We start from the raw sequence: 20,077 nt of genomic DNA on the forward strand, positions 1-20,077 counted from the left end.
TTTCGTGTTTCTGATTCAAATACTTAAACCATAAACTATAAATTAGGTTAGCGGGAATTGATTGATTCAATAAATAGGCCACTTTTTCAATCCACTCATACTTCACAAAGGATGGAAATTGTTCAAGTTCTCAATGAATTCAGTCACCCACTCACTTTTCAAAATAAAGAATGATGAATTGAAAAGTCTGCGCTACAACAGACACATCTATGGGTCCATTTTTTCTGAGCAGTCCCTACCACATAGTATTAGTGTATTCTGTTTTAAGGGCTAGGTTTTCTCATTCACATTGCTCCACATGCACCTCCTCTTGGGTCTTGTCTAAAGAGTACAGTTGCCCACCCAAAACTGCAAGCCAAACTTTTCTGGGAACACTGATAAAACTATTCATTAGCTAATGGATTCTTAAGATAATGAAATTGAATTTCTTCTTTGCCAATTCAAGCATTAAAACAGCACATTCTTCACATTTTTATTCCAGGACCTCAAGTCTCCACTTGAATGCAATTACTTCCTGTAAACATGATTATTGTTCACATCCTCCTTTGTCCACTTAGTTCCTGGTTTAATCAGAAATATCCAGCTCTGAGTCTTCCTTGGTCTACTTGGAAAACAGTAATAGAGGAAAGTAAAGGAAAAGAGAAGAAATTGAAAGAAAGGAAAAGAAAGCGGAGAAGTAGGAAAGAAGAAAGAAAAGGAGACCGGAAGGAAGGGAGAAACACAAAGCAACCACGAAAGTACTTGTAGACTTGGGGCTTCCTGAGCAACAGATATATGCTCACCCTCCTGTTCTGGGTTGGTTTGCTCCTAGTAACATGGACTAATTGCATTCTTAGGCTTCCGTCGAACCTTTTGAGTTGCTCTTGTCAAATTGATTCCATTTAGCTAGATCTTAACAGCTAAACTTTTGTATGCCTTTAAGATAATTGCTGGGGACATTGCAGATTTAGAGCATAAAGTTTTAATGGCTGATTTTCTCCAGGCTCAAATTGTCAAATCTTTCTTTGGAATTGCCTCTGGGTGGACTAGAGCATTTAACTTTTCTAATAGCTGAGAGGTTATTCTTTTGAGCCACCCAAGGCTCCCGATAGACAGCACGTACGCATGCGCGCACACACACATGAACAAGGGTAAATAAAAACCCATTGTTAATAAAGTTCTAATTTATGAATGCATGAGTTTATTAAAATAAAACAAAACAAAAAGAAACTGCGATTTATTTAAACAGGTCTTGGATGGCTGCAGACAAGTTCTTTCAGTGATACACTTGGCTGAGTCCTGTAGATCACAATGAGTTGGAGTCGACTTGATGTCAGTGTGCGAGTGAGTGAGTTTAAACAGCGGCTTCTCTGTGGATCTGCTGGACCAATTAAATTCAAGGTAGAGAGATAGCTCAGAAGGTTATGATGACTCCTCTGGGGAGATCCCAAAAGAGTAATCTTGATCATTTTTTCTCTCATACAACATATTATAATCACAGAGGTTTATTGGGAATAAGTTTCTTAAAAATTGGAACTACATTGGTCAGACAAGGGCCATGGCAGTTATGCTGAGGATTTATTTTCTACCACGACAATACTGACCAGTCTTCTGGACCAACAAGGCTATCCTAAAAGAATTGTATAGGGTGGAATTGGAGAATGTTTTGTTGTGTATATTTTTGCCACAATTATTATTAATAATAATTACATGCATAATTACAAGAATAACAATGAGTGTAAGGAACAAGAAAATGTTCTAGAATTGTAGTGGTGATAATTGTATAATTCTTCTTGATATGTTTGAATTATTGAATTGTGTGTTTTGTGAATGAAGTGCTAATAAAACTGTTAAAAAATTTTTTTTCATAGGGAAAACTTACTCCGTCTCCATACAGCTTTGATCTTGACCTTCAGATTTCTTTTTGATCCTCAAACTCAAAGAAAATTGAAAGGAACATAATTTGAGTCACATGAGGATAGCCAAACTGCTGTTTTGATGTTGTACAATCAGAGACTATAGAAGTCTCCACTGAAGACTTAGAGAGATGGAAAAACTACTTCCAGAAATATATAGACCTTCAGGGAAGACATGTTGAGAAAAAAATAGCTTCACGTTTCATTATTTTTTATCATTAGAGGTTTCTATGATTTTGTAGCAATATATTTCAACTTACCCTCAGATATAAATAAGTGACATATAAGAGTGACGTATTTGGACAATTGTTTCTTTACGTCATCCACTCCTTCTGGGGGGTGGGGGGGGAGGAATAAAGATTGCCCTGAGGTAAAAATATGCTTTCACTTACTATTTCAGTACCTTCAGTAACTTATCAACATTTAGGGAGTGTGACTCATTTCTGAATCCTCATGGGAACAGTTTAGAAATGAGAGAATTAGAGAGTAGATTCTTCTTAAAAGAATAAAGCAGGTGAGAAAGAACACACAGGAGGATTTAGCTTATTTTTTCCCCCTTAAGGAAAAGTGAGGTTGATGTGGGAGAGGGAAGAAGGCAGAAAGTACCCTGGGATCCTCCAGGGGCTGTGGGGAGCCCTGTTTGGGGGAGGGAATGGCATCTAAGAGCTGTGGAAGGAGACTGCTGAGCTAGGGCTCATTCTGAGCCTGAGCCCTGGGGGTAACCGTGAGGATCAAATTCAAGTACAAAGTCCTTAGTCTCGTCAGACACAAAACAAAATGGAATTTCCAATACTCGAACGACTGAAATTAACAAATAAACCAAACCAGCTGCCATGCAGTAGATTTTGACTCACGGGGACCCGGTGTATATCAGAAAACTGGGCTCTATATGTTTGTGATGATTGCATTTTGAGAATTCCATTGACAGGCTTTTCTTCTGGGATAATTTTGTTGGACTTGATTTACCAACCTTTAGGTACATCAAGTACTTACCTGTTCTTAGCACACAGGGACTTCGTAATGAAGCTATAGAGGAAGACCATTCTGAACTGTTTCAAGGACCAAGGTCAGTTAGACTTAAATTACTGGTCCAGCGTCTTTCCACCTGGAGTCACCATGGAGTCCAGTCCACGGCGATTCCACGTGTGCCAGGGAAGAGCTGGGTGTCACAGTGTTTTCATGGCGAATTTTCAGAAGTAGACCCCCAGGACTGCCTTCTGCTGTGTGTCCTGGTGGACTTGAACCTCAGCTGAATCACTACAGGAGTGTTACCTGTTAGCATCCCAAAGCAAGTTGGTCATCTCACTATTCTAATGGAGACAAGGACAAGTCTGACCGATGCCTTGCAGGATCTCCATTTTCCTCTTGCTCCCTGGCCATTTTCTAAAGCAAAGTCAGGCTTTGCCAGACAGGTTCTGTACATAGAAACGTACACAAATGATCAACGTGCAACTTGATAAATATTCAAAAAGTGACTACATCTGTGTAACTTCCCCCCACTTTCAGAAGAAATGCAGCGCTCCAGGCTACCTCTGACCACGCTCCCAGTCACACAACTCCACAAAAGCAAACACTGTCCTGATTTCTATCATCAATGATTATTTCTTCAGCTTAAATTTTATATAAATTGAATTATACAGTATGTACTGTATCTCTTTTTTCCTAGAGCATTGAACTGGTGCAAAGACCTTGTTTCTCACTCAACATGTTTTTGAAATTCATCTATTATACACCATTGATACATTCATTTGTATTACTACATAGTATGCTATGACATGTATATACCACAACAGATTTATTATTCCATCGAGGGACATTTAGATTATTTTCCGATGAACATTAAGAACACTGTTGCTATAAACAGTCTTTAATATGTTACTTAGTGAACATATTATGTATTTTTAGGAACACGTGCACATTTTCCCAGAAGTAGTAAAACTGGGTTATAAAACATTTACACAGTGGACTTGAGAGAGTAGTGTCACTTTTAGAGTTTAGTGGTGGTTCGGTGGGAGAATTCTCGCTTTTTCATGCAGGAGACCTGGAGTTGGCTCCCAGCTGGTGCACCTAATGGGGAACCAGTCAGATGACACAGAGACATTGTTTGTAAATTGTGGACCAAAGTTCCTGGTTGCTCAAACTTTGACCAGAGTGTTGAGGACATTCTTACGCCTGAGTAAATCCATTTATTATCTCTTCATTTATTCCTTTGAAGCACCGTATAGGGTTTCATGTTGTTGCTAGTCTGTCCTGCTACTTATTGTTTGGAAAAAATGACCTTACGTGACATTAAGCAACCATTTACCTTTAAAAAATACTTTAAATGGGAGAAGCAGGGAAGTGAATTGCTTATGAGGGCGCTTCTATCGACGATATGTTCAGTCACCTCATATGCATGTGAATGTTGGACGTTGAATAAGGAAGATGGAAGAAAAATCAATGCATTTGAGCTATGGTGTTGGCAAAGAATATGGACTGCCAAATGAACCAACAAATCTGTCTTAGAAAAGGTGTAACCAGAAAACCCCTGAGCAGCAAGGGTGGCAAGACTTTGTCTCACATACTTTGGACATGTTATCAGGGGAGACCAAGCCTAGAGAACGCTATCATGTCTAGGAAAAGGGGTGGGTAGTGAAAAAGAGGAAGGCCCTCAACATGAGGAATTGACACAGAGAATGGACTCAAACATAGGAACCATTGTCAAGGTGGAGGCCAGGCCAGTGTCTCATTCTCCAGTGCACAGGGTCACGATGAGTCAGAACTGACTCAGCAGCACGTAAGGTCAACAGCCTGTGGGCTCTGAGAGTCCCACATAGAGATGAGACGGTACTAAGCAAAGAGGGGCTCGTGGTCCAGTAGAGGAATTGAACACCTTGCTACTGATGCAAATATTGTCGATGGAACCCTTGGAATGGGGCTATGCATGGAACCCTAAGGAGGGAATTGGTCAGTTTGGAAAGTTGGCCCTTTTTACCACTGAGAAGAAGAGACAGGACCAGAACATGTGTTTGTTGGTCTGGTTAGACTAGAGAAACGACTTCACAGAAAAGAAAAAAAGCAGGGAACTGGCTAAGGCAGCTGCACCCTAGACCGACCATCAGAGAGCAAGAGACCCAAGAACAAGAAAGGCGAGGCTCACCAAGCCATTTCTCTTTTGCCCTTCAATTAATCCCACATATGTTCATGGGCCAGGTTGGCACGATAAACCTTAACCATCTCAATGTCCTTTGGAGATGGTGTCCCTGAACTGAGAATCTCTCTTGCCCAGGTGACAGAGAGAAAGAAAGTATCACTGAAGAAGGTGTGAGACAGAATTGGAGGCAGAACCAGAAGGAATGTCAAGATAGAAAAATGAGCTTCCTGCCCCACAAAGCAAGGTGACTACAGTGAGGGCATTGAACTAAATCACTCACTCAAGCAGGGTAGAGTTCAGGCTGAAGACTCATATTTAAGTTTCATAAGTTTATGAACTTATGAAACTTAAATATCAAGTTCAAAGCAGTGTCTAAAATGGTAGACAATAAGTGTAAGAAATTATTTACTCATTTGTTTTAAACTTTTTGTTCACTCTAACTTAAAGCAGAAAGTATCAATGCAGGAGCAAGAAATATGAACTAGATCCATGGTCCAAGAAAGATAGGAGAGATGATTTTTCAAGCCATATAGACACCCCTTGTGTTTAAATGAATCCATTCACCAGGCTTAATCAAGAGCCTGTAATCTAAGAAGCCTCCCCCACAGCACTGTTACTTCTACAGGACATTGAAAGGATGCTGCTTTTTCTACCAAACACTGTGATGTCTTGAGTAGAGATGTCGCTTGTGTGATATAAATGAAGTAAAAATTCGTTGGCTTCTGTGTTCAACAAAGATGAAATTTAAAAGAGGATAGAGCAAGGAAATGAGTTAGACGGCCAGTGTGGTGCTGTAGGTGAAAGATATAGATTAAATTATTTTTGGGATGGAATCCATTGCTTTCTTTGTACAGGTGGTGAGAATTTGGACAGTGTTATGAGGGAAACTTCTTAGATTACAGGCTCTTGTTCAAACCAACCAGCAGGCTGAGATAGTCACCCTCTCAACACAATCACTAAAGACAAACAGGTGCATAAGCAAATGTGGTGAAGAAGGCAGATGGTGCCCGGCTATTAAAAGATATAATGTCTGGGGCCTTAAAGGCTTGAAGTTACACAAGCCGCCATTCAGCAGTGAAGCAACAAGTCCACATGGAAAAAGCATACGGCTGGTGCGATCCCAAGGAGTCATAGGGACCGGGTAATAGGCATCAGCAGACACATCACAAACAAAAACAGATTGGTGAGAACAAGGGGGGCTGGAGCAGAGATCCAAAGCCCATCTGTAGACAGTGGAACAATCTCCCCCACAGCGGGGCCACAGGGAAGGGATGAGTCACCCGGGTGCAGTAAAGCATCGATGAAACACACTATATTCCGCTGGTTCCTTGAGGCTTCTTCACCCCCCCACTACCATGACCTAGTGCTGCTTCTCCATTCAGACTAGACTGGAACATGTGCACAGCTATAGAAAGGGAGCTCACGACATGCAGAATCCAGGAACAGGAGTGGGAATGGTGATACCAGAAGGGTAGGGGAAAGGAAGGGAGAGAGGAGGCGCTGATTGCAATGATTGGCACATCACCATACACCCCTCTATAGGGGGGAGAACAACAGAAAACAAGGGGCAAGGGAGACAGCAGTTGGTGTGAGAGAAGAAAATAATAACAATGTACAATCTATCAGGGGGTTATGAGGGTGTGTGGGGGAGGTGGAGGGAAAGAGCTGATACCAAGGGCTCAATAGAAAGTACATGTCTAGAAAAGAATGAAGGCAACCTATGGACAAACATGCCTGATTCAAATGAAGTATGGATTGTGATAAGAGCTGTACGAGCCCCCAATAAATTGATTTTTTAAAAATCAGCTATCTGACCTGGTTAGCTTGCCTCTGGACATTGCATCTGAGCATGTCTTCATCAACATGTTTCTCTAATATTTGTTCCTATATTTAATTTGTTGAGGACTAAGGTGCACCTGACCCAACCAGGGTATTTTCAGTTGCCTCCTATGCAAGTGAAAATTGGACATTGAATAAAGAAAATGGGAGAAGAATTGACGCATTTGAATGATGGTGCTGGTGAAGAATATGAAAGGACCGTGGACTGCCAAAAGAACAAACAAATCTGTCTTGGAGGAATCCAGCCAGGACGGGTGATCAGGAGAGACCAGTCCCTAGAAAAGGGCATCATGCTTGGCGAAGTGGAAGGGCAGCGAGAAAGAAGAGGAAGACCCTGGACAAGACGCTTGTACAATGGGCTCACGCATAACCATTGTGAAGACATTGAAGGACCAGGCAGTGTTTCATCCTGGTGTACGTAGGTGCTATAAGATGCCACCAATTTGAAGGCACCTACCCGCAACATGTCTGATTTTCTTCTCGGTTCTTATCCGAGTATGGTAACATGAACTCAATAACAGCAGCTACTGCATGTCTCTGTGTTACTCTCTTCCTCAATGTCTCTCAGAGGGATCATTTTCTCATCCAATACATATCTATTAAGCCCACAAATGCTGTCAGGCACAATGGACAGGCTCTGAAGGTATTGCAATGTGAAAACAGAAGGACATTTGTTCTTATGAATCCAGCTCTTTGTGTCCAATCTCCCAGCCTACTGTTTTGTACTTCAGTTTTAATGGAGGTCCCTGTGCCTCTCAGAGGGATTAGGCTAACATGGAGATTCTCAGGGGACATTTAACAAACATTTAACAAATGAAGACAATTTTGAATCTCACAACTGGGAGGAATTCTGCTGGCATTGAGAGGCTACAGGCCAAGGACACAAGCAAATATTCTACAGTGAATAGAACTGCTTGTTACAACAAAGAATATTTTTGCCCCACGTGCTAATAATGTTGAAGTTGCAAAATTGTAAATTTTGCTATTACCAGAAGATTAAAAAAAAAACAAAACCCCAAACTCACTGTCATCGATTCGATGCTGGTTCACAGTGACCTTACAAGATATGTAGAAGTGTCCCTATGAGTTTCTGAGACTGAAAATATCTATGAGACTAGAAAAGCAATCTTTCTCTCTCAGAGTAGCTGGCAGTGTCGAACTGCTGACCTTGCAGTTAGCAGCCCAAAGTGTCAGCACTTATACCACAAGGGATAGACATTGGAAATTGTTAAGTGTATAAGTACTGCCAGACTAATTTCAGTAGAAGCAACAACATGCTACCCAAGCCGACATGCTACTTAAAAGAGTGATATTTGTGTGAGTCTCTGAACACCAACTTTCAGATATTTTTCATTATTGTCCAAATATTTTAATTGTCTCTGATACTTTGTTTCCTTATCTGGATTTCAAGAAAGATATGTGAGAAAGTTCAGACTAATTGTCAGCATGCTTCTTATGTTTAATACACTGAACACTTGTACATAACATTTGAGTATCAGCGCTAGGTTTGGGTCTGCCGGCCTTGGGAATGAAGGATGTGAGGAGGGCAGAAGAGGGGGAGGGTGGTCAGCTTTTCAAAGTAACTGCCAAGCAGCTACGGCAGACCGCAAGGCAAGGACTTTGCTTCAGAAGCTAAGTGTCTGAGGCTTTAGGTAAGAGTCTCAAGTAGCTCCCTTACGAGTTACAGTGAAGAAGTCCAAAATGATTCATTCATCCAAGGGGCTATTGACAATGTGTGTCAAGGATGATTAGGAAGATGGAAATCAAAGATTGAGGAGAAGTTAAAAAATTGAGGGAGGGAAAAATAGAAGAGCTGATACAAGGGCTCAAATAAAAAGAAAATGTTTTGAAAATGATGATGGCAACATATGTACAAATATGCTTGATACAATTGATGTATAGATTGTTATAAGAGCTGTAAGAGCCCCAATAATATATATATATATATATATACACACACATATATATATAGTTAATTAATGATACAATCTTTTTGGTGTAAACCGATATATTCATTCATTTTATAATGCAAAGGTTGATGATTATGTAAAATAATATTAGAGATAAAAAATGGAAACAGAAGAGTTCTCAGAGCTATGCCTTGTGTGTCTATAATCAATAAAATTTTATAAAAATATTTAAATTTAACATTTTACTCTATTGATTTACTGAAATGAGTTTGTAACCATAGATTTTACAGAACATTTTTCTCTACTAAAAATGTTCTGTAAAATCTATGGTTACATGAAATTGAGTAATATTTTACTTAAGGACCTCTGGGTAATTGAAGTAGTAGAGAACAAAATACAACATATCAAATTAGAAAATACAACAATTCATTATTATTGATGCTATGTTTTAGCAAAGAACATTGAAAGGATCAGGAATGCCAAAAGAACAAACAGACCTGTATTTGAAGAAGTAGAGCCAGTGTCCTTTAGAGGCAAGACTTTTTCCACATACTCTGGATGGATGATCTGGAAAACCACTTCCTGTAGAGGACATCAGGCTTGGTGAAATGGAGGGGCGGTCAAGATAAGGTGCCTGGCCCTGGTGGCGCTATCACTGAGGATGGCTCCGGATCACGAGGTGGTTCCTTCTCTTGTCCATATGGTCCCTTGGGTCATGTAACGGCAGGACTGAATGCATCCAAGATTGTCAGAAATATGGTAGGCTTCTGGATACAGAGCTGAATGGATTCATGGTTCTAAGGTAAGACGCCAGGCTGCAGACAGCTCTCATAATCAACAGGAAGTACAGCAGTAGACCATTGTCTCAAGCCCAAGTAACTGGAGCTTGATGAGCCAAATGCAGGATCCAGACCCAGCAAACACGCAAGTGAATGTTTTCACCGTGGCTACTGGAATTGAAAGCAGATTACACCTTTCAGGAAACCTCATGATGAGCTATTACTACATCTCAACTGCCTAGACACTAAGAATCCTGACCCGGCCAAGTTGACACAAAATCGCACTCCTCACAGTATATTTCTCATTGCCACTGTACTATTTATCACTTTGATTTTTTTTTCCCTTTCCTGTCTCCAACCTAGAATGTTATTTTGCAATAATGTTCAGTAGTTTATCTGGGTTATGTCCCACATTGAGTATTCTTTCACATCTTTCTTGTAACATGTTCTTTTTATGACAAGAGTAAAAATTTGTATTTTATTCACTTTGGGACACTTTTATTTTATCATTTAAATATGTTTATGCTACATTTATTATATCTTGGCTTCAAGGACATTTTAATCTTTATGTTAGCAATTAACGCTGAAACCTCTGGTCATTTGAAACTGTGTTTGACTATCACGTTTGCAATTCAGAGCCTGGGTGGATGGATGGGTGGAAGGGTAAGGGGATCTTTTAGTAGCCTGCTCTTCATAAATATAAATATGTCCTGATTTCACTAGTACCTATTTGTCCCTGGGGGTGAGAGTTTGGGCAGACAGACAAGAAGTGGGTGGTTGCCCTCACCATTTGCATTTTGTTTTTCAGGATTGTTAGGAGAATTACCAGATGCTGCATATGATTTAGCGAAGGTCTGAGTCCTTCAGGGAAAGCCAAACATAAGGACAGATCCTCTTTGCTATAAAAGCAATGTAAGTGTGTGGGACTGAGGGCTGAGAGTAGGGAAAAGTGAATTTTACATTTGTACAGTAAAAGTGACAAGTGAGATGCATGATTGGGAGCAAAAAGTTTTGGAATTTGCATTTGATTTTGGCAGGTAGAAAAGGCCATGGCATCGTTTTTTCCAAAATTCCCACCAAATATGTCCACTTTCCATGATAGAATAACTCAACCAACTTATTAGAATCGAGTCAATTCCAATTCATAGTGGCCCTATTGGACGGTGTAACATGTATCCTATGAGATTCTGAGACTGTAAATCTTTATGGGATCAGAAAACCTCATATTCAAGTGGCTGGTCGTTTAGAACGGTTGACCTTGTTGTTAGTAGCCCAACTCACTCACTACACCACCAGGACCCCTTCCATGATGCTATAGCTCCACAGAACTCCTGGAAATTAGATGCACTCCAGAGAAAGGAAGTAATGTCAAACCAATCAAGAGTATCGTTCTTTAAGCATCACAGGACACACTTAAATTCTATAGTTCTCTACATTTAGAACATCGCACACTCTATAGGATAATAAATATTGGGGAACAGGAGCGCTTTATTTGAGTGAGGGTGATGGAAATTGATAATGTATACACTTTAGCTGTGTCAGTTGAGAGACAATGACAGATATAAGGAAAGAATACAAGAAATATATCAGGGCAATACCTGTAAATTATGATTATCACAGAGGAATTCCCATGAAAATTCCTGAATAAATAATTTTGGAGAAGTGAAAATGGTAGGAAGAAGCAAGATGTGTTACGGAGTAGCGAATGAACATTCGAAGCAACTGACAAACAAAGTAATTTTGGACCAGAGAATGGAGAGTTCTAAGAAGTGGGTTGTCAGCAGTATTTGGGGTATGCGAGGACATGTTGTCTTAGGATGGAAAATTCACAGCACACATGCTAACACTCCTACCTCTGGCATTCTTAGTCGCCAGAAATGAACTACCATGGCATTATGCTTAATTGAGCCCGAGCACATTCGCAGTTCTCAGTTTAGTTTTCTAAGCAAAGCTGACAAAACTTTTTAGCCTATTAAGTCTAAAATGTGTTCACTTTATCTAATAAGCAAAATTTCCTCTCTTGAACAGTAAAAGGAAAATTACATTTTGCCTTCATCTCCTAGAGTTTTTTTTTTTTTTTGTAAGAATATAACACAAACTGGTTGGTTTAGAAAAACCCAAAATTATTGTGTTTTATCGCAGTTTGAGAGACTAGAAGTATGAATCAATAGTGATAGTATGCTCTCTCTAGAGACTTTAGGCAAGGCGCCTCTTGAGTTTCTGGTAGCATCAGTTTCCTGGCTTTTATAACTGTATAACTCCATTGCCATGAGGATATTTTTTTTCTCTTTATCTGACTCTGGGTTTTGTCTTCTATTTTATAAGGACATGGATATGATTGAGTTAGGAACCACATGATTTCTGGATGATCACATGCTACCTTATCTGATCATATCTTCAAAGATCTTATTTCCAAACAAAGTCACGTTCACAGGTACCAGGGGTTAGGACTTCAACACATTTTTTTTAGTGAGCATCATTCAGTCCATAACATATGTTATCCATTTTGCCTATTATCCAAGCCAAGTAGATTTCCAATCTTTCTACCAATTAGAAAATCATGATTTCTAATGTTGCTCTTAAATGCCATCAAATCAATTCCAATTCCTGCCGATGCATATGGCAGAGTAGAACTGCTCCCTAGAGCTCTTTTAGACAATAATCTTTTCTTTCGCTTTTCTCCCTTTCATCCTTTCTTCTTTTTTGTTACTTATGTTGTAATAATTATGGGAGCACGTTGTAAGGTCTTTTCTTCCCTGAAGCCACTGAGAGAGTTAAAACCACTAAACTTTCAGTTAGGAGTTGATAACCTTCTTATTGTATCACTAGGGCTTCTTTTCATTGACAATAGTATTTTGTATTTATATGGTTTTCTGGGTAGTACAAATAGTTAAGGATTCAATGCGCTAGTCTGGATAGACTACTGAAACAAATTCATAGACACTCACATGCGTATAAGAAAAAGCTTTATATACAAGAGCAATTAAATATTGGCAAAACATCCCAGCCCAGTCCAGTCCAAGGCCAAAAGTCTGATATTAGACCATATGTCTGATACCAATCTATAAAGTCCTCTTCAGACTCACAAGACACATGCAATGATGCCAAATGCAGGAAGATCACAGGCCAGTGCGTGGGAAGTCTTGTGGATCCAATGGTGTTGTAAGCATCTCAGCACTGGCAGGGGTCTCCATGTGGCTTCTTCAGCCCCGAGTCTCTGGCTGCCATCAGCCTGTCTCCATGTGGCTTGTCAACTGCAATGTCTGCCAGGGAATGAGTCAAGAGAGAGTGTGTCTCCTGCCTCCAAAGAGGAATACAGGAGTTCCCAGAATCCTCAGGAGAAAGCCATGCCCATGCAGAGGCCTCATTGGCTATGGCCTGATTGACAGGGTAGACTCTGCCCCTACACTCTTAATCGTCTCCAATTGGCAAAGATTATGTAACTACCATGCTCAGCTATTAAAAGAAATGTTGGCAGTTTGAGTAGACCCAAAGGAAGAAAGACCTAGCCATCTAATTGCATAGAATTCAAAAGCAAACCAAAGTCACTACCATTGAGCTGATTTTGACACGTTTTGACCCTATCCCGCAGAGTAGAACTGCCCCCTATGGGCTTCCAACCCGTAACTCTTTACAGGAACAGGAAGCCTCATCTTTCTCACTCATCGAAAGCCATATGAGGCACAGATCTACTGTGATATCGTCATGGGGTTGCCGTGAGTCAGAAGCAAATGGACAACGGGCATATTTTTATACTGCCTCACTATTTACAAAGTGTGATAATATCTTTTTATACAACATCTCAAAATAAATCTAGACGATGGTATGAGCAAAAATTAGTCATACTTTGTGGCTGATATAACTGAGCATAACCACTAAATTACTTCCTCAATGTCACCGAAATCAAGGCAATAAACAAACAAATATACTTTTTCCTCTGAGTCATATTCTTTTGCAGGTTAGCTGGATTTTTAGCATACAGGTTCTATTACTCATGCCTCATTTCCCCCCTTGAACTCTGCAATGTAGGTGAGCCTGGATTTCTATGCCTACACAGTGAACCCAAAGTAAATCCAGTCAGGTCAATTCTGACTCACAGTGACCGTGTGGGGGAGTTTAAGTCATTCAAGGACCTTGTCGTGAAAGTCACTTGATGACTCACGATACATTTGGTATTTAATGTAATTTAATTCTCTTAACAACTCTGTGAGGTAAATGTTATTTCACTATTGTGTTTATGAAGAGACAGAGGCTGGGAGAGTTTAAATAACTTCCCCAAGATTAGAGCTAGCATTCTAACCATAAGACTGTAATAAACAGATTCGATTTAGGCCTTTCCTGAGCCTCATCCCCTCTTGAACTAAAACTCTCAATTAAAAACCTCCGAGCAGCTTTTCGCTCCTTCAGTTATTCACTCCATGGTCACTTGGCCTTGGAATTGTGGCAAAGGCAAAGGATATAAGGATAGACGTAAGTCCTTCAATGAGACAACAGCTCATAAATTGTGCTCTACCTAAGACACAAGCACTCAGACGCCTCAGATGATTACTTGGCTTGCAAAGTCATTACTCACTCCTGGAAAAGCCAGAGTGGCTCCTGTTGGTTAGCAATTAACACTGTAACCTCTGGTCATTTGAAAATGTGTTTGACCATCATGTTTGCAATTCAGAGCCTGGGTGGATGGGTGGGTGGAAGTGTAGAGATCTTTTAGTAGCCTGCTCTTCATAAACATAAATATGTCCTGATTTCACTAGTACCTATTTGTCCCTGGGGGTGAGAGTTTGGGCAGACAGACAAGAAGTGGGTGGTTGCCCTCACCATTTGCATTTTGTTTTTCAGGATTGTTAGGAGAATTACCAGATGCTGCATATGATTTAGCGAAGGTCTGAGTCCTTCAGGGAAAGCCAAACATAAGGACAGATCCTCTTTGCTATAAAAGCAATGTAAGTGTGTGGGACTGAGGGCTGAGAGAAGGGGACAGTGAATTTTACATTTGTACAGTAAAAGTGACAAGTATGATTGGGAGCAAAATGTCTTGGAACTTGCATTTGATTTTGGCAGGTAGAAAAGGCCATGACATCGTTTTTTTCAAAATTCCCACTAAATATGCACAATTGGGGGGTAGGCAGAGGACTCTTGGGGTATAAGGTAAAATCTCAGAGATACAGTGAACCCTCACCACTTCGCGCTTCGACTTCCGCGGTTTCACTCTATCGTGGGTTTTGCATAACAGCGCATGCTCTGTCATTACTGCCACTGATTGGCTCATACTGTACACGCTTGATGCCATAAATAATATAATAAATAATAAACGATAATTGTAACATCCAAAATGTTTGACTGTATTTTCCCTTTTTCGTTTAATAAATTGGGTAATACGAGTGTAATGGTGACTAAAGGGTGTTTTTTCATGTCCTCTATGCTCTAAGTACGAAAATATTTGATTTACAAATAAGGAATCCTACTTCACGGAATTTCATTTATCACGGTAGGGTCTAGAACCGATTAACCGCGATAAACGAGGGTTCACTGTATACTTTAATTTCTGTACGTTTCCTGTTCTGATGTTTCCATGTCTTTTTAAATACAAAGACAATGCTTCTCTATCAAACATCTAGGTAAATCGATGCCTTTAGAAGATACGATGTTTGGTCTGTCCCTCGGCTTGCCCCTGACACATCTTGGATGTATGTTTTAGTTTATTTAGAATAAATAGGAACCCTCATGGTGCACTTGGCTGTTACCCAAAAATGTCAGGAGAAAAATGTGACCATCTGTTAATATAAAGATTTGCGGCCTAACAAACCCCAGGGTCCTGAGTCTCTATGAAAGAGAATCAAATCTATTCAAAACAGGTTTGTTTCCTGTTTGTTTGTTTAGAATGGAAGTACCCTGCAAAGCAGGTTTACAACACTGAGTTGTAATCCATACGAAAGTTCTGCTGTCCTGGGTCTTCATCAGGAAGTGCTTCAAGTCCTCCTGTATTTAAAAAGAGCCAGGTTGGGTCATCTGATCATACCAGAAAGGTGCTTGCTTTTGTTTTATTGATTATGCAAAGACATTCAACAAAGAATAACATTGAGAAAAACGGAAATTCCAAAACACTTCTTTGCGCCCGTAGGGACCTGTTCATTAAACAGGTGGCAGTCATTTAGCAATTTTTAACAAAACAATACTGTAGGGTTTAAAATCAGTGAAAGTGCGATCAAGGCTGTATCCTTTATCCTTATTCTAACTGTATGGTGAGCAAATAACCCGAGGAGCGGGACTAGATGAAGAAAGAAGCATTAAGCTTGGAAAGCTCATTACCAACTTGCAATACTCAGATGACACAACCTCGCTTCCTTTCAAATGCAAAAGAATTTGAAGCACTGGCTGATAAAGATCCATGATCACGGCCTTCAGTATGGATTACAGTTTATTATAAATAACGGCCAAACTCTCACAGCTGGACTAGCAGGCAGCATCTTGATAAATGGAGAAGAGATTGAAGTTATCAATTCATTTGGATCCATAATCAACCCTTATGGAAGCAGTAGTCAAGAAATTAAATGAGGGTGGACTTCCAGGATTATGGCACTGGGGTACAGTCATCCTTCGGGAAATTCCTCTGTGGGATCTCCAGGTCTGCGGTGATGAGGCCAGGTCAGGGGAGTGGGGCATAGACCCTGGTCTCACAGAACACAAAGGATCGTTTTTTGGTTTCCCCACAGACAGCGCAGCTGTGCTCCCCAGGACACATGCTCCCCTCCATTTCCCTGCACTGGAGAACCATGTGGCCCCGTCCCTTGCATTCACCCACCGCTGTCGCCAGAGTGCTGTTGTCCCTTGTGCTACTCCCAGCCCCTCCCCCAGGACACCCCCAGGCATGGCACCCCCTTGCATTCCCTCCTCCTGTCCCCCAGCAACATGCACACTGTGATCCCTTGCGTATCACTGCCCAGCAACATGTGAGCCATGGTCCCTGGAATATCCCACCCAGGTTACTGAAGCACTGTTGTCCCTTGCTCCACCTTTCCCCTCTCCCCAGAAACCAAAACACCTTGTTCATCTGTTCTTCCCCACCTCAGCGATCCACATGCCATGCCCACATTCCTAGGTGTCCTGTGAGTGGCACTCCCTTGGCAGTCCCAGCTCCAGAAAACTGAGGCCATGCACCCCTTTGATCCCTTGTGCATTATACCCCCTTGCATTGCCCCCTCTCTCAGGGACACATGCACCACCGGACACCTATGTACCCTGCCCCAGTAACACGTGCGCCATGGTACCTTGCATTTCCCACCCAGGCAACTGTAGTGAACTACTCCCTACCCCTCTCCCCCTGAAACCCACGTGACATGTTCACCTGTGCCACCCACTCAGAGACCGGCGTGCCGCACCTCTTCCCCTCCTTGGTGACTCATGCATCATGGCCCCTTGGGGTTCCAGGCTTTGAAGAGCAGGTCCCCTCTAGGGCATCACAAGGATGCCTGCTTGGACTTTTGGAGGCCCTGGACACAGGGACTGCTGTAGCCTGTAGATCTGAACTCCAATTGGGATAATCCCATTGCCAGGCCCTTCATATTCTCCTCAAAGGAAGGGCACAATGAAGCCTTCCAGATAGATAGGACCAACAAATTAGGGAGAGAGCCAGAGGCAGAGACAGAGACAGAGACGTAGCTCAAACCCATGGCATAGCTAGCTCCAGGTAGTTGGTAGATTTATTCTTATTCTCTTCTAAGAGAGAAAGCACAGGACTCGTTCCCCACCAGAGGAAGTGGAACTCAGCATATCAGAGTTACTGTGCACCCTTCTCTACCCCTGGCTAGGAAGTCTCCCCTCCCTGAGGCATCCACTATAATAGTCTTCTTTACCCTGGACTGTATGTACGGAGGAGAGAGTCCTGAGTCTCTTCTATAAAGGGGCCGTCTTTCATAAACACATATAATTGAAGGATTGCACTCTCCCTACATAAATTACAGGGTTGAAAAAGGATTCTGGTAGATATAATATTCCCCTCACATACCCCGACCCCCATCACCTCTAGAACATGCTACCTACGCTTTGATAACACATACTCTCTAATTTGCCATGCCTCTCATAACCCTCTTCACCAACTCATTAAAAAGTAACACACTTAACAGGAAGGCTTCCTATGATTAATACCACTAACTAAAATCTACTCCCAAAGACCTATAACTATTTCTCCTATTCATCCAACTGTATCTTTTTCAGTACCTAGCTGATCTTCTCCTACCCTGGAGAGCCAGCCCCTCCTCCCTACAAGTCACAGAGGCCAAGGCAGCACCTTAGTTCATCCAGGATGTGACACCGGTAATTACTAACACAAGCAGCTACCACAAAAAGATCTAGAGAAACAAAAATCAATCACCGAAGATGATCCAAACCCAACAGTTTACACAGAAGAAGCAGCCCTTGAATTGTCAGATCGAGAATTCAAGAGAATGTTGATTAGAGTTGTACAGGACATTAGAGGATCAATCCTGCAAACAGATGAAAAAGAGAGATACAAGAATCCTCACAATGAAGGGAAATCGAAGAGTTAAGGAGTGAGGTAGCAGAATTAAGGAACATGGTGAAAGGTCAACAAACTCGAAGATAAGCAAGGAGAATTTACTCTGTTTCCCAGAAAATAAGAGTGTCTTACATTAATTTTTGCTCCCAAAGATGCGCTAGGTCTTATTTTCAGGGGCTGTCTTATTTTTCCATGAAGAAAAATACAGTACACATTTATTGTTTATTATTTTATTAAAAGAGTCCTCGCATTTCCTGTCTGCTCCAGCTGTGCTGTGGCCAACGGTGAGCTGCACAGTGGCACTTGTCACTATGGTCCAGAGTCCAGAGTTATGGTAGCTTCAAGGGGCCTTATTTTCTGGGAGGTCTTTTTTTCAGGGGGATGCCTTATATTTCCGCGAGAGGCAAAACTGTAAGTAGGTCTTATTTGGGGGGGGGGATATCTTACTTTCGGGGAAACAGGGTAGCAAACAAGAGACGAAATCAAACAAAAAAGGAAAGGACTCTGAAGAAAGCCCAAGGGTGATGTGGGTTATCATGAGGTGAAACACTATTCAATTATTGGGGTCCCTGAGCAAGAAGAAACAAAAAAGTTGACAGTTAAAATAACCAGGGAAGTCTTGGAAGAAAACGTTCCCAATATCACAAAGGAAGAGACAATAATCATCCAGCGAGAGGAGAGAATAGCAATTAGATGAATCCCTCACCCCCCTCCAAAAAAAAACACATTAAGACATAATAGGCAAATTATCCTACTTCAGGGAAAAGGAGAGAATCATGAGAGCATCTAGAGCAGTGGTTCTCAACCTGTGGGTCTTGACCCCTTTGGGGGTTGAATGACCCTTTCACGGGGGTCACCTGATTCATAACAGTAGCAAAATTACAGTTATGGAGTAGCAACAAAAATAATTTTATGGTTGGGGGGGTCACCACAACATGAGGAACTGTATTAAGGGTCACGGCATTAGGAAGGTTGAGAACCACTGCTCTAGAGACACAAAAATAAGTCATATATAATGGTAAACAGATTAGAATGATCTCAGAGCTCTCCGCAAAGACCGTGCAAGAAAGAAGGAATCGGAGCAACATATACTGAAAAGTTGAAAATAACAACTGCAACTCAAGCATCCTTTCTCCAGCAAAGCTCTCCATGTAATCTGAAGGAGAAATAAAAATTTTCTTGAATATGGAATTATTTAGAGAATTCATAAAAACAAAACCAGCATTACAAACAAAGGAAAAATCACTGGCTTAACAAGTACAGTAGGTGATTTCAAGACACCGCTCTCAAAGAAAGATAGATCAACAAGAAAGAAACTCAATAAAGAAACTGAAGATCTCAACAGCAGAATTAAACAACTTGACCTAATAAACATTGTCAGCGTTCTCCAAGCAACATAAAAAAAATACACTTTCTTCTCCAATGCACATGGCCCCTACTTGAAAATACACCACACCAGCGGGCATAACGCAAGCTTAAAAACATTCAAACACATAGAGATCCTTCAATCCATCTTCTCTGACCACTGCACCATTTAGCTGGAAAACAGCAATAGAAAGAATAAAAAATAAAGACAATAACTTGAAGAATCATAAATCCGCTTCTCAACATGGGTTGCATACTAGTCCAAATTAATGAGGAAATTAGGAAGTTCTTAGAAACGAATGAGAATGTGAACACACCAAACCAAAACATATGGGATGCAGGAAAAGCAATCATCAGTGGTCACTTTATTGCAATAAATGCACACATGAACAGAGAGGAGAGAATCGTGGTGCACAGCACCTCCGGCAATTAGAACAGAGGCAGAAATAATTGAACTGGAAAATAGAACAATGGAAAAAATGAACAAAACAAGAAGCTGATTCTTTTTCTTTTTTTTTTTCTTAGTGTTTTTTGTTGTTGTTGTTGTTTTTTAACATTTTATTAAGGGCTCATACAACTGTTATCCCAATCCATACACACATCAATTGTGTAAAGCGCATTTGTACATCGTTTCTCAAAAC

Source organism: Echinops telfairi, unplaced genomic scaffold (assembly GCF_000313985.2).
Source record: "Echinops telfairi isolate 266 unplaced genomic scaffold, ASM31398v2 ScPeMD7_24;HRSCAF=84, whole genome shotgun sequence".
In the NCBI taxonomy this organism is placed as follows: Eukaryota; Metazoa; Chordata; class Mammalia; order Afrosoricida; family Tenrecidae; genus Echinops; species Echinops telfairi.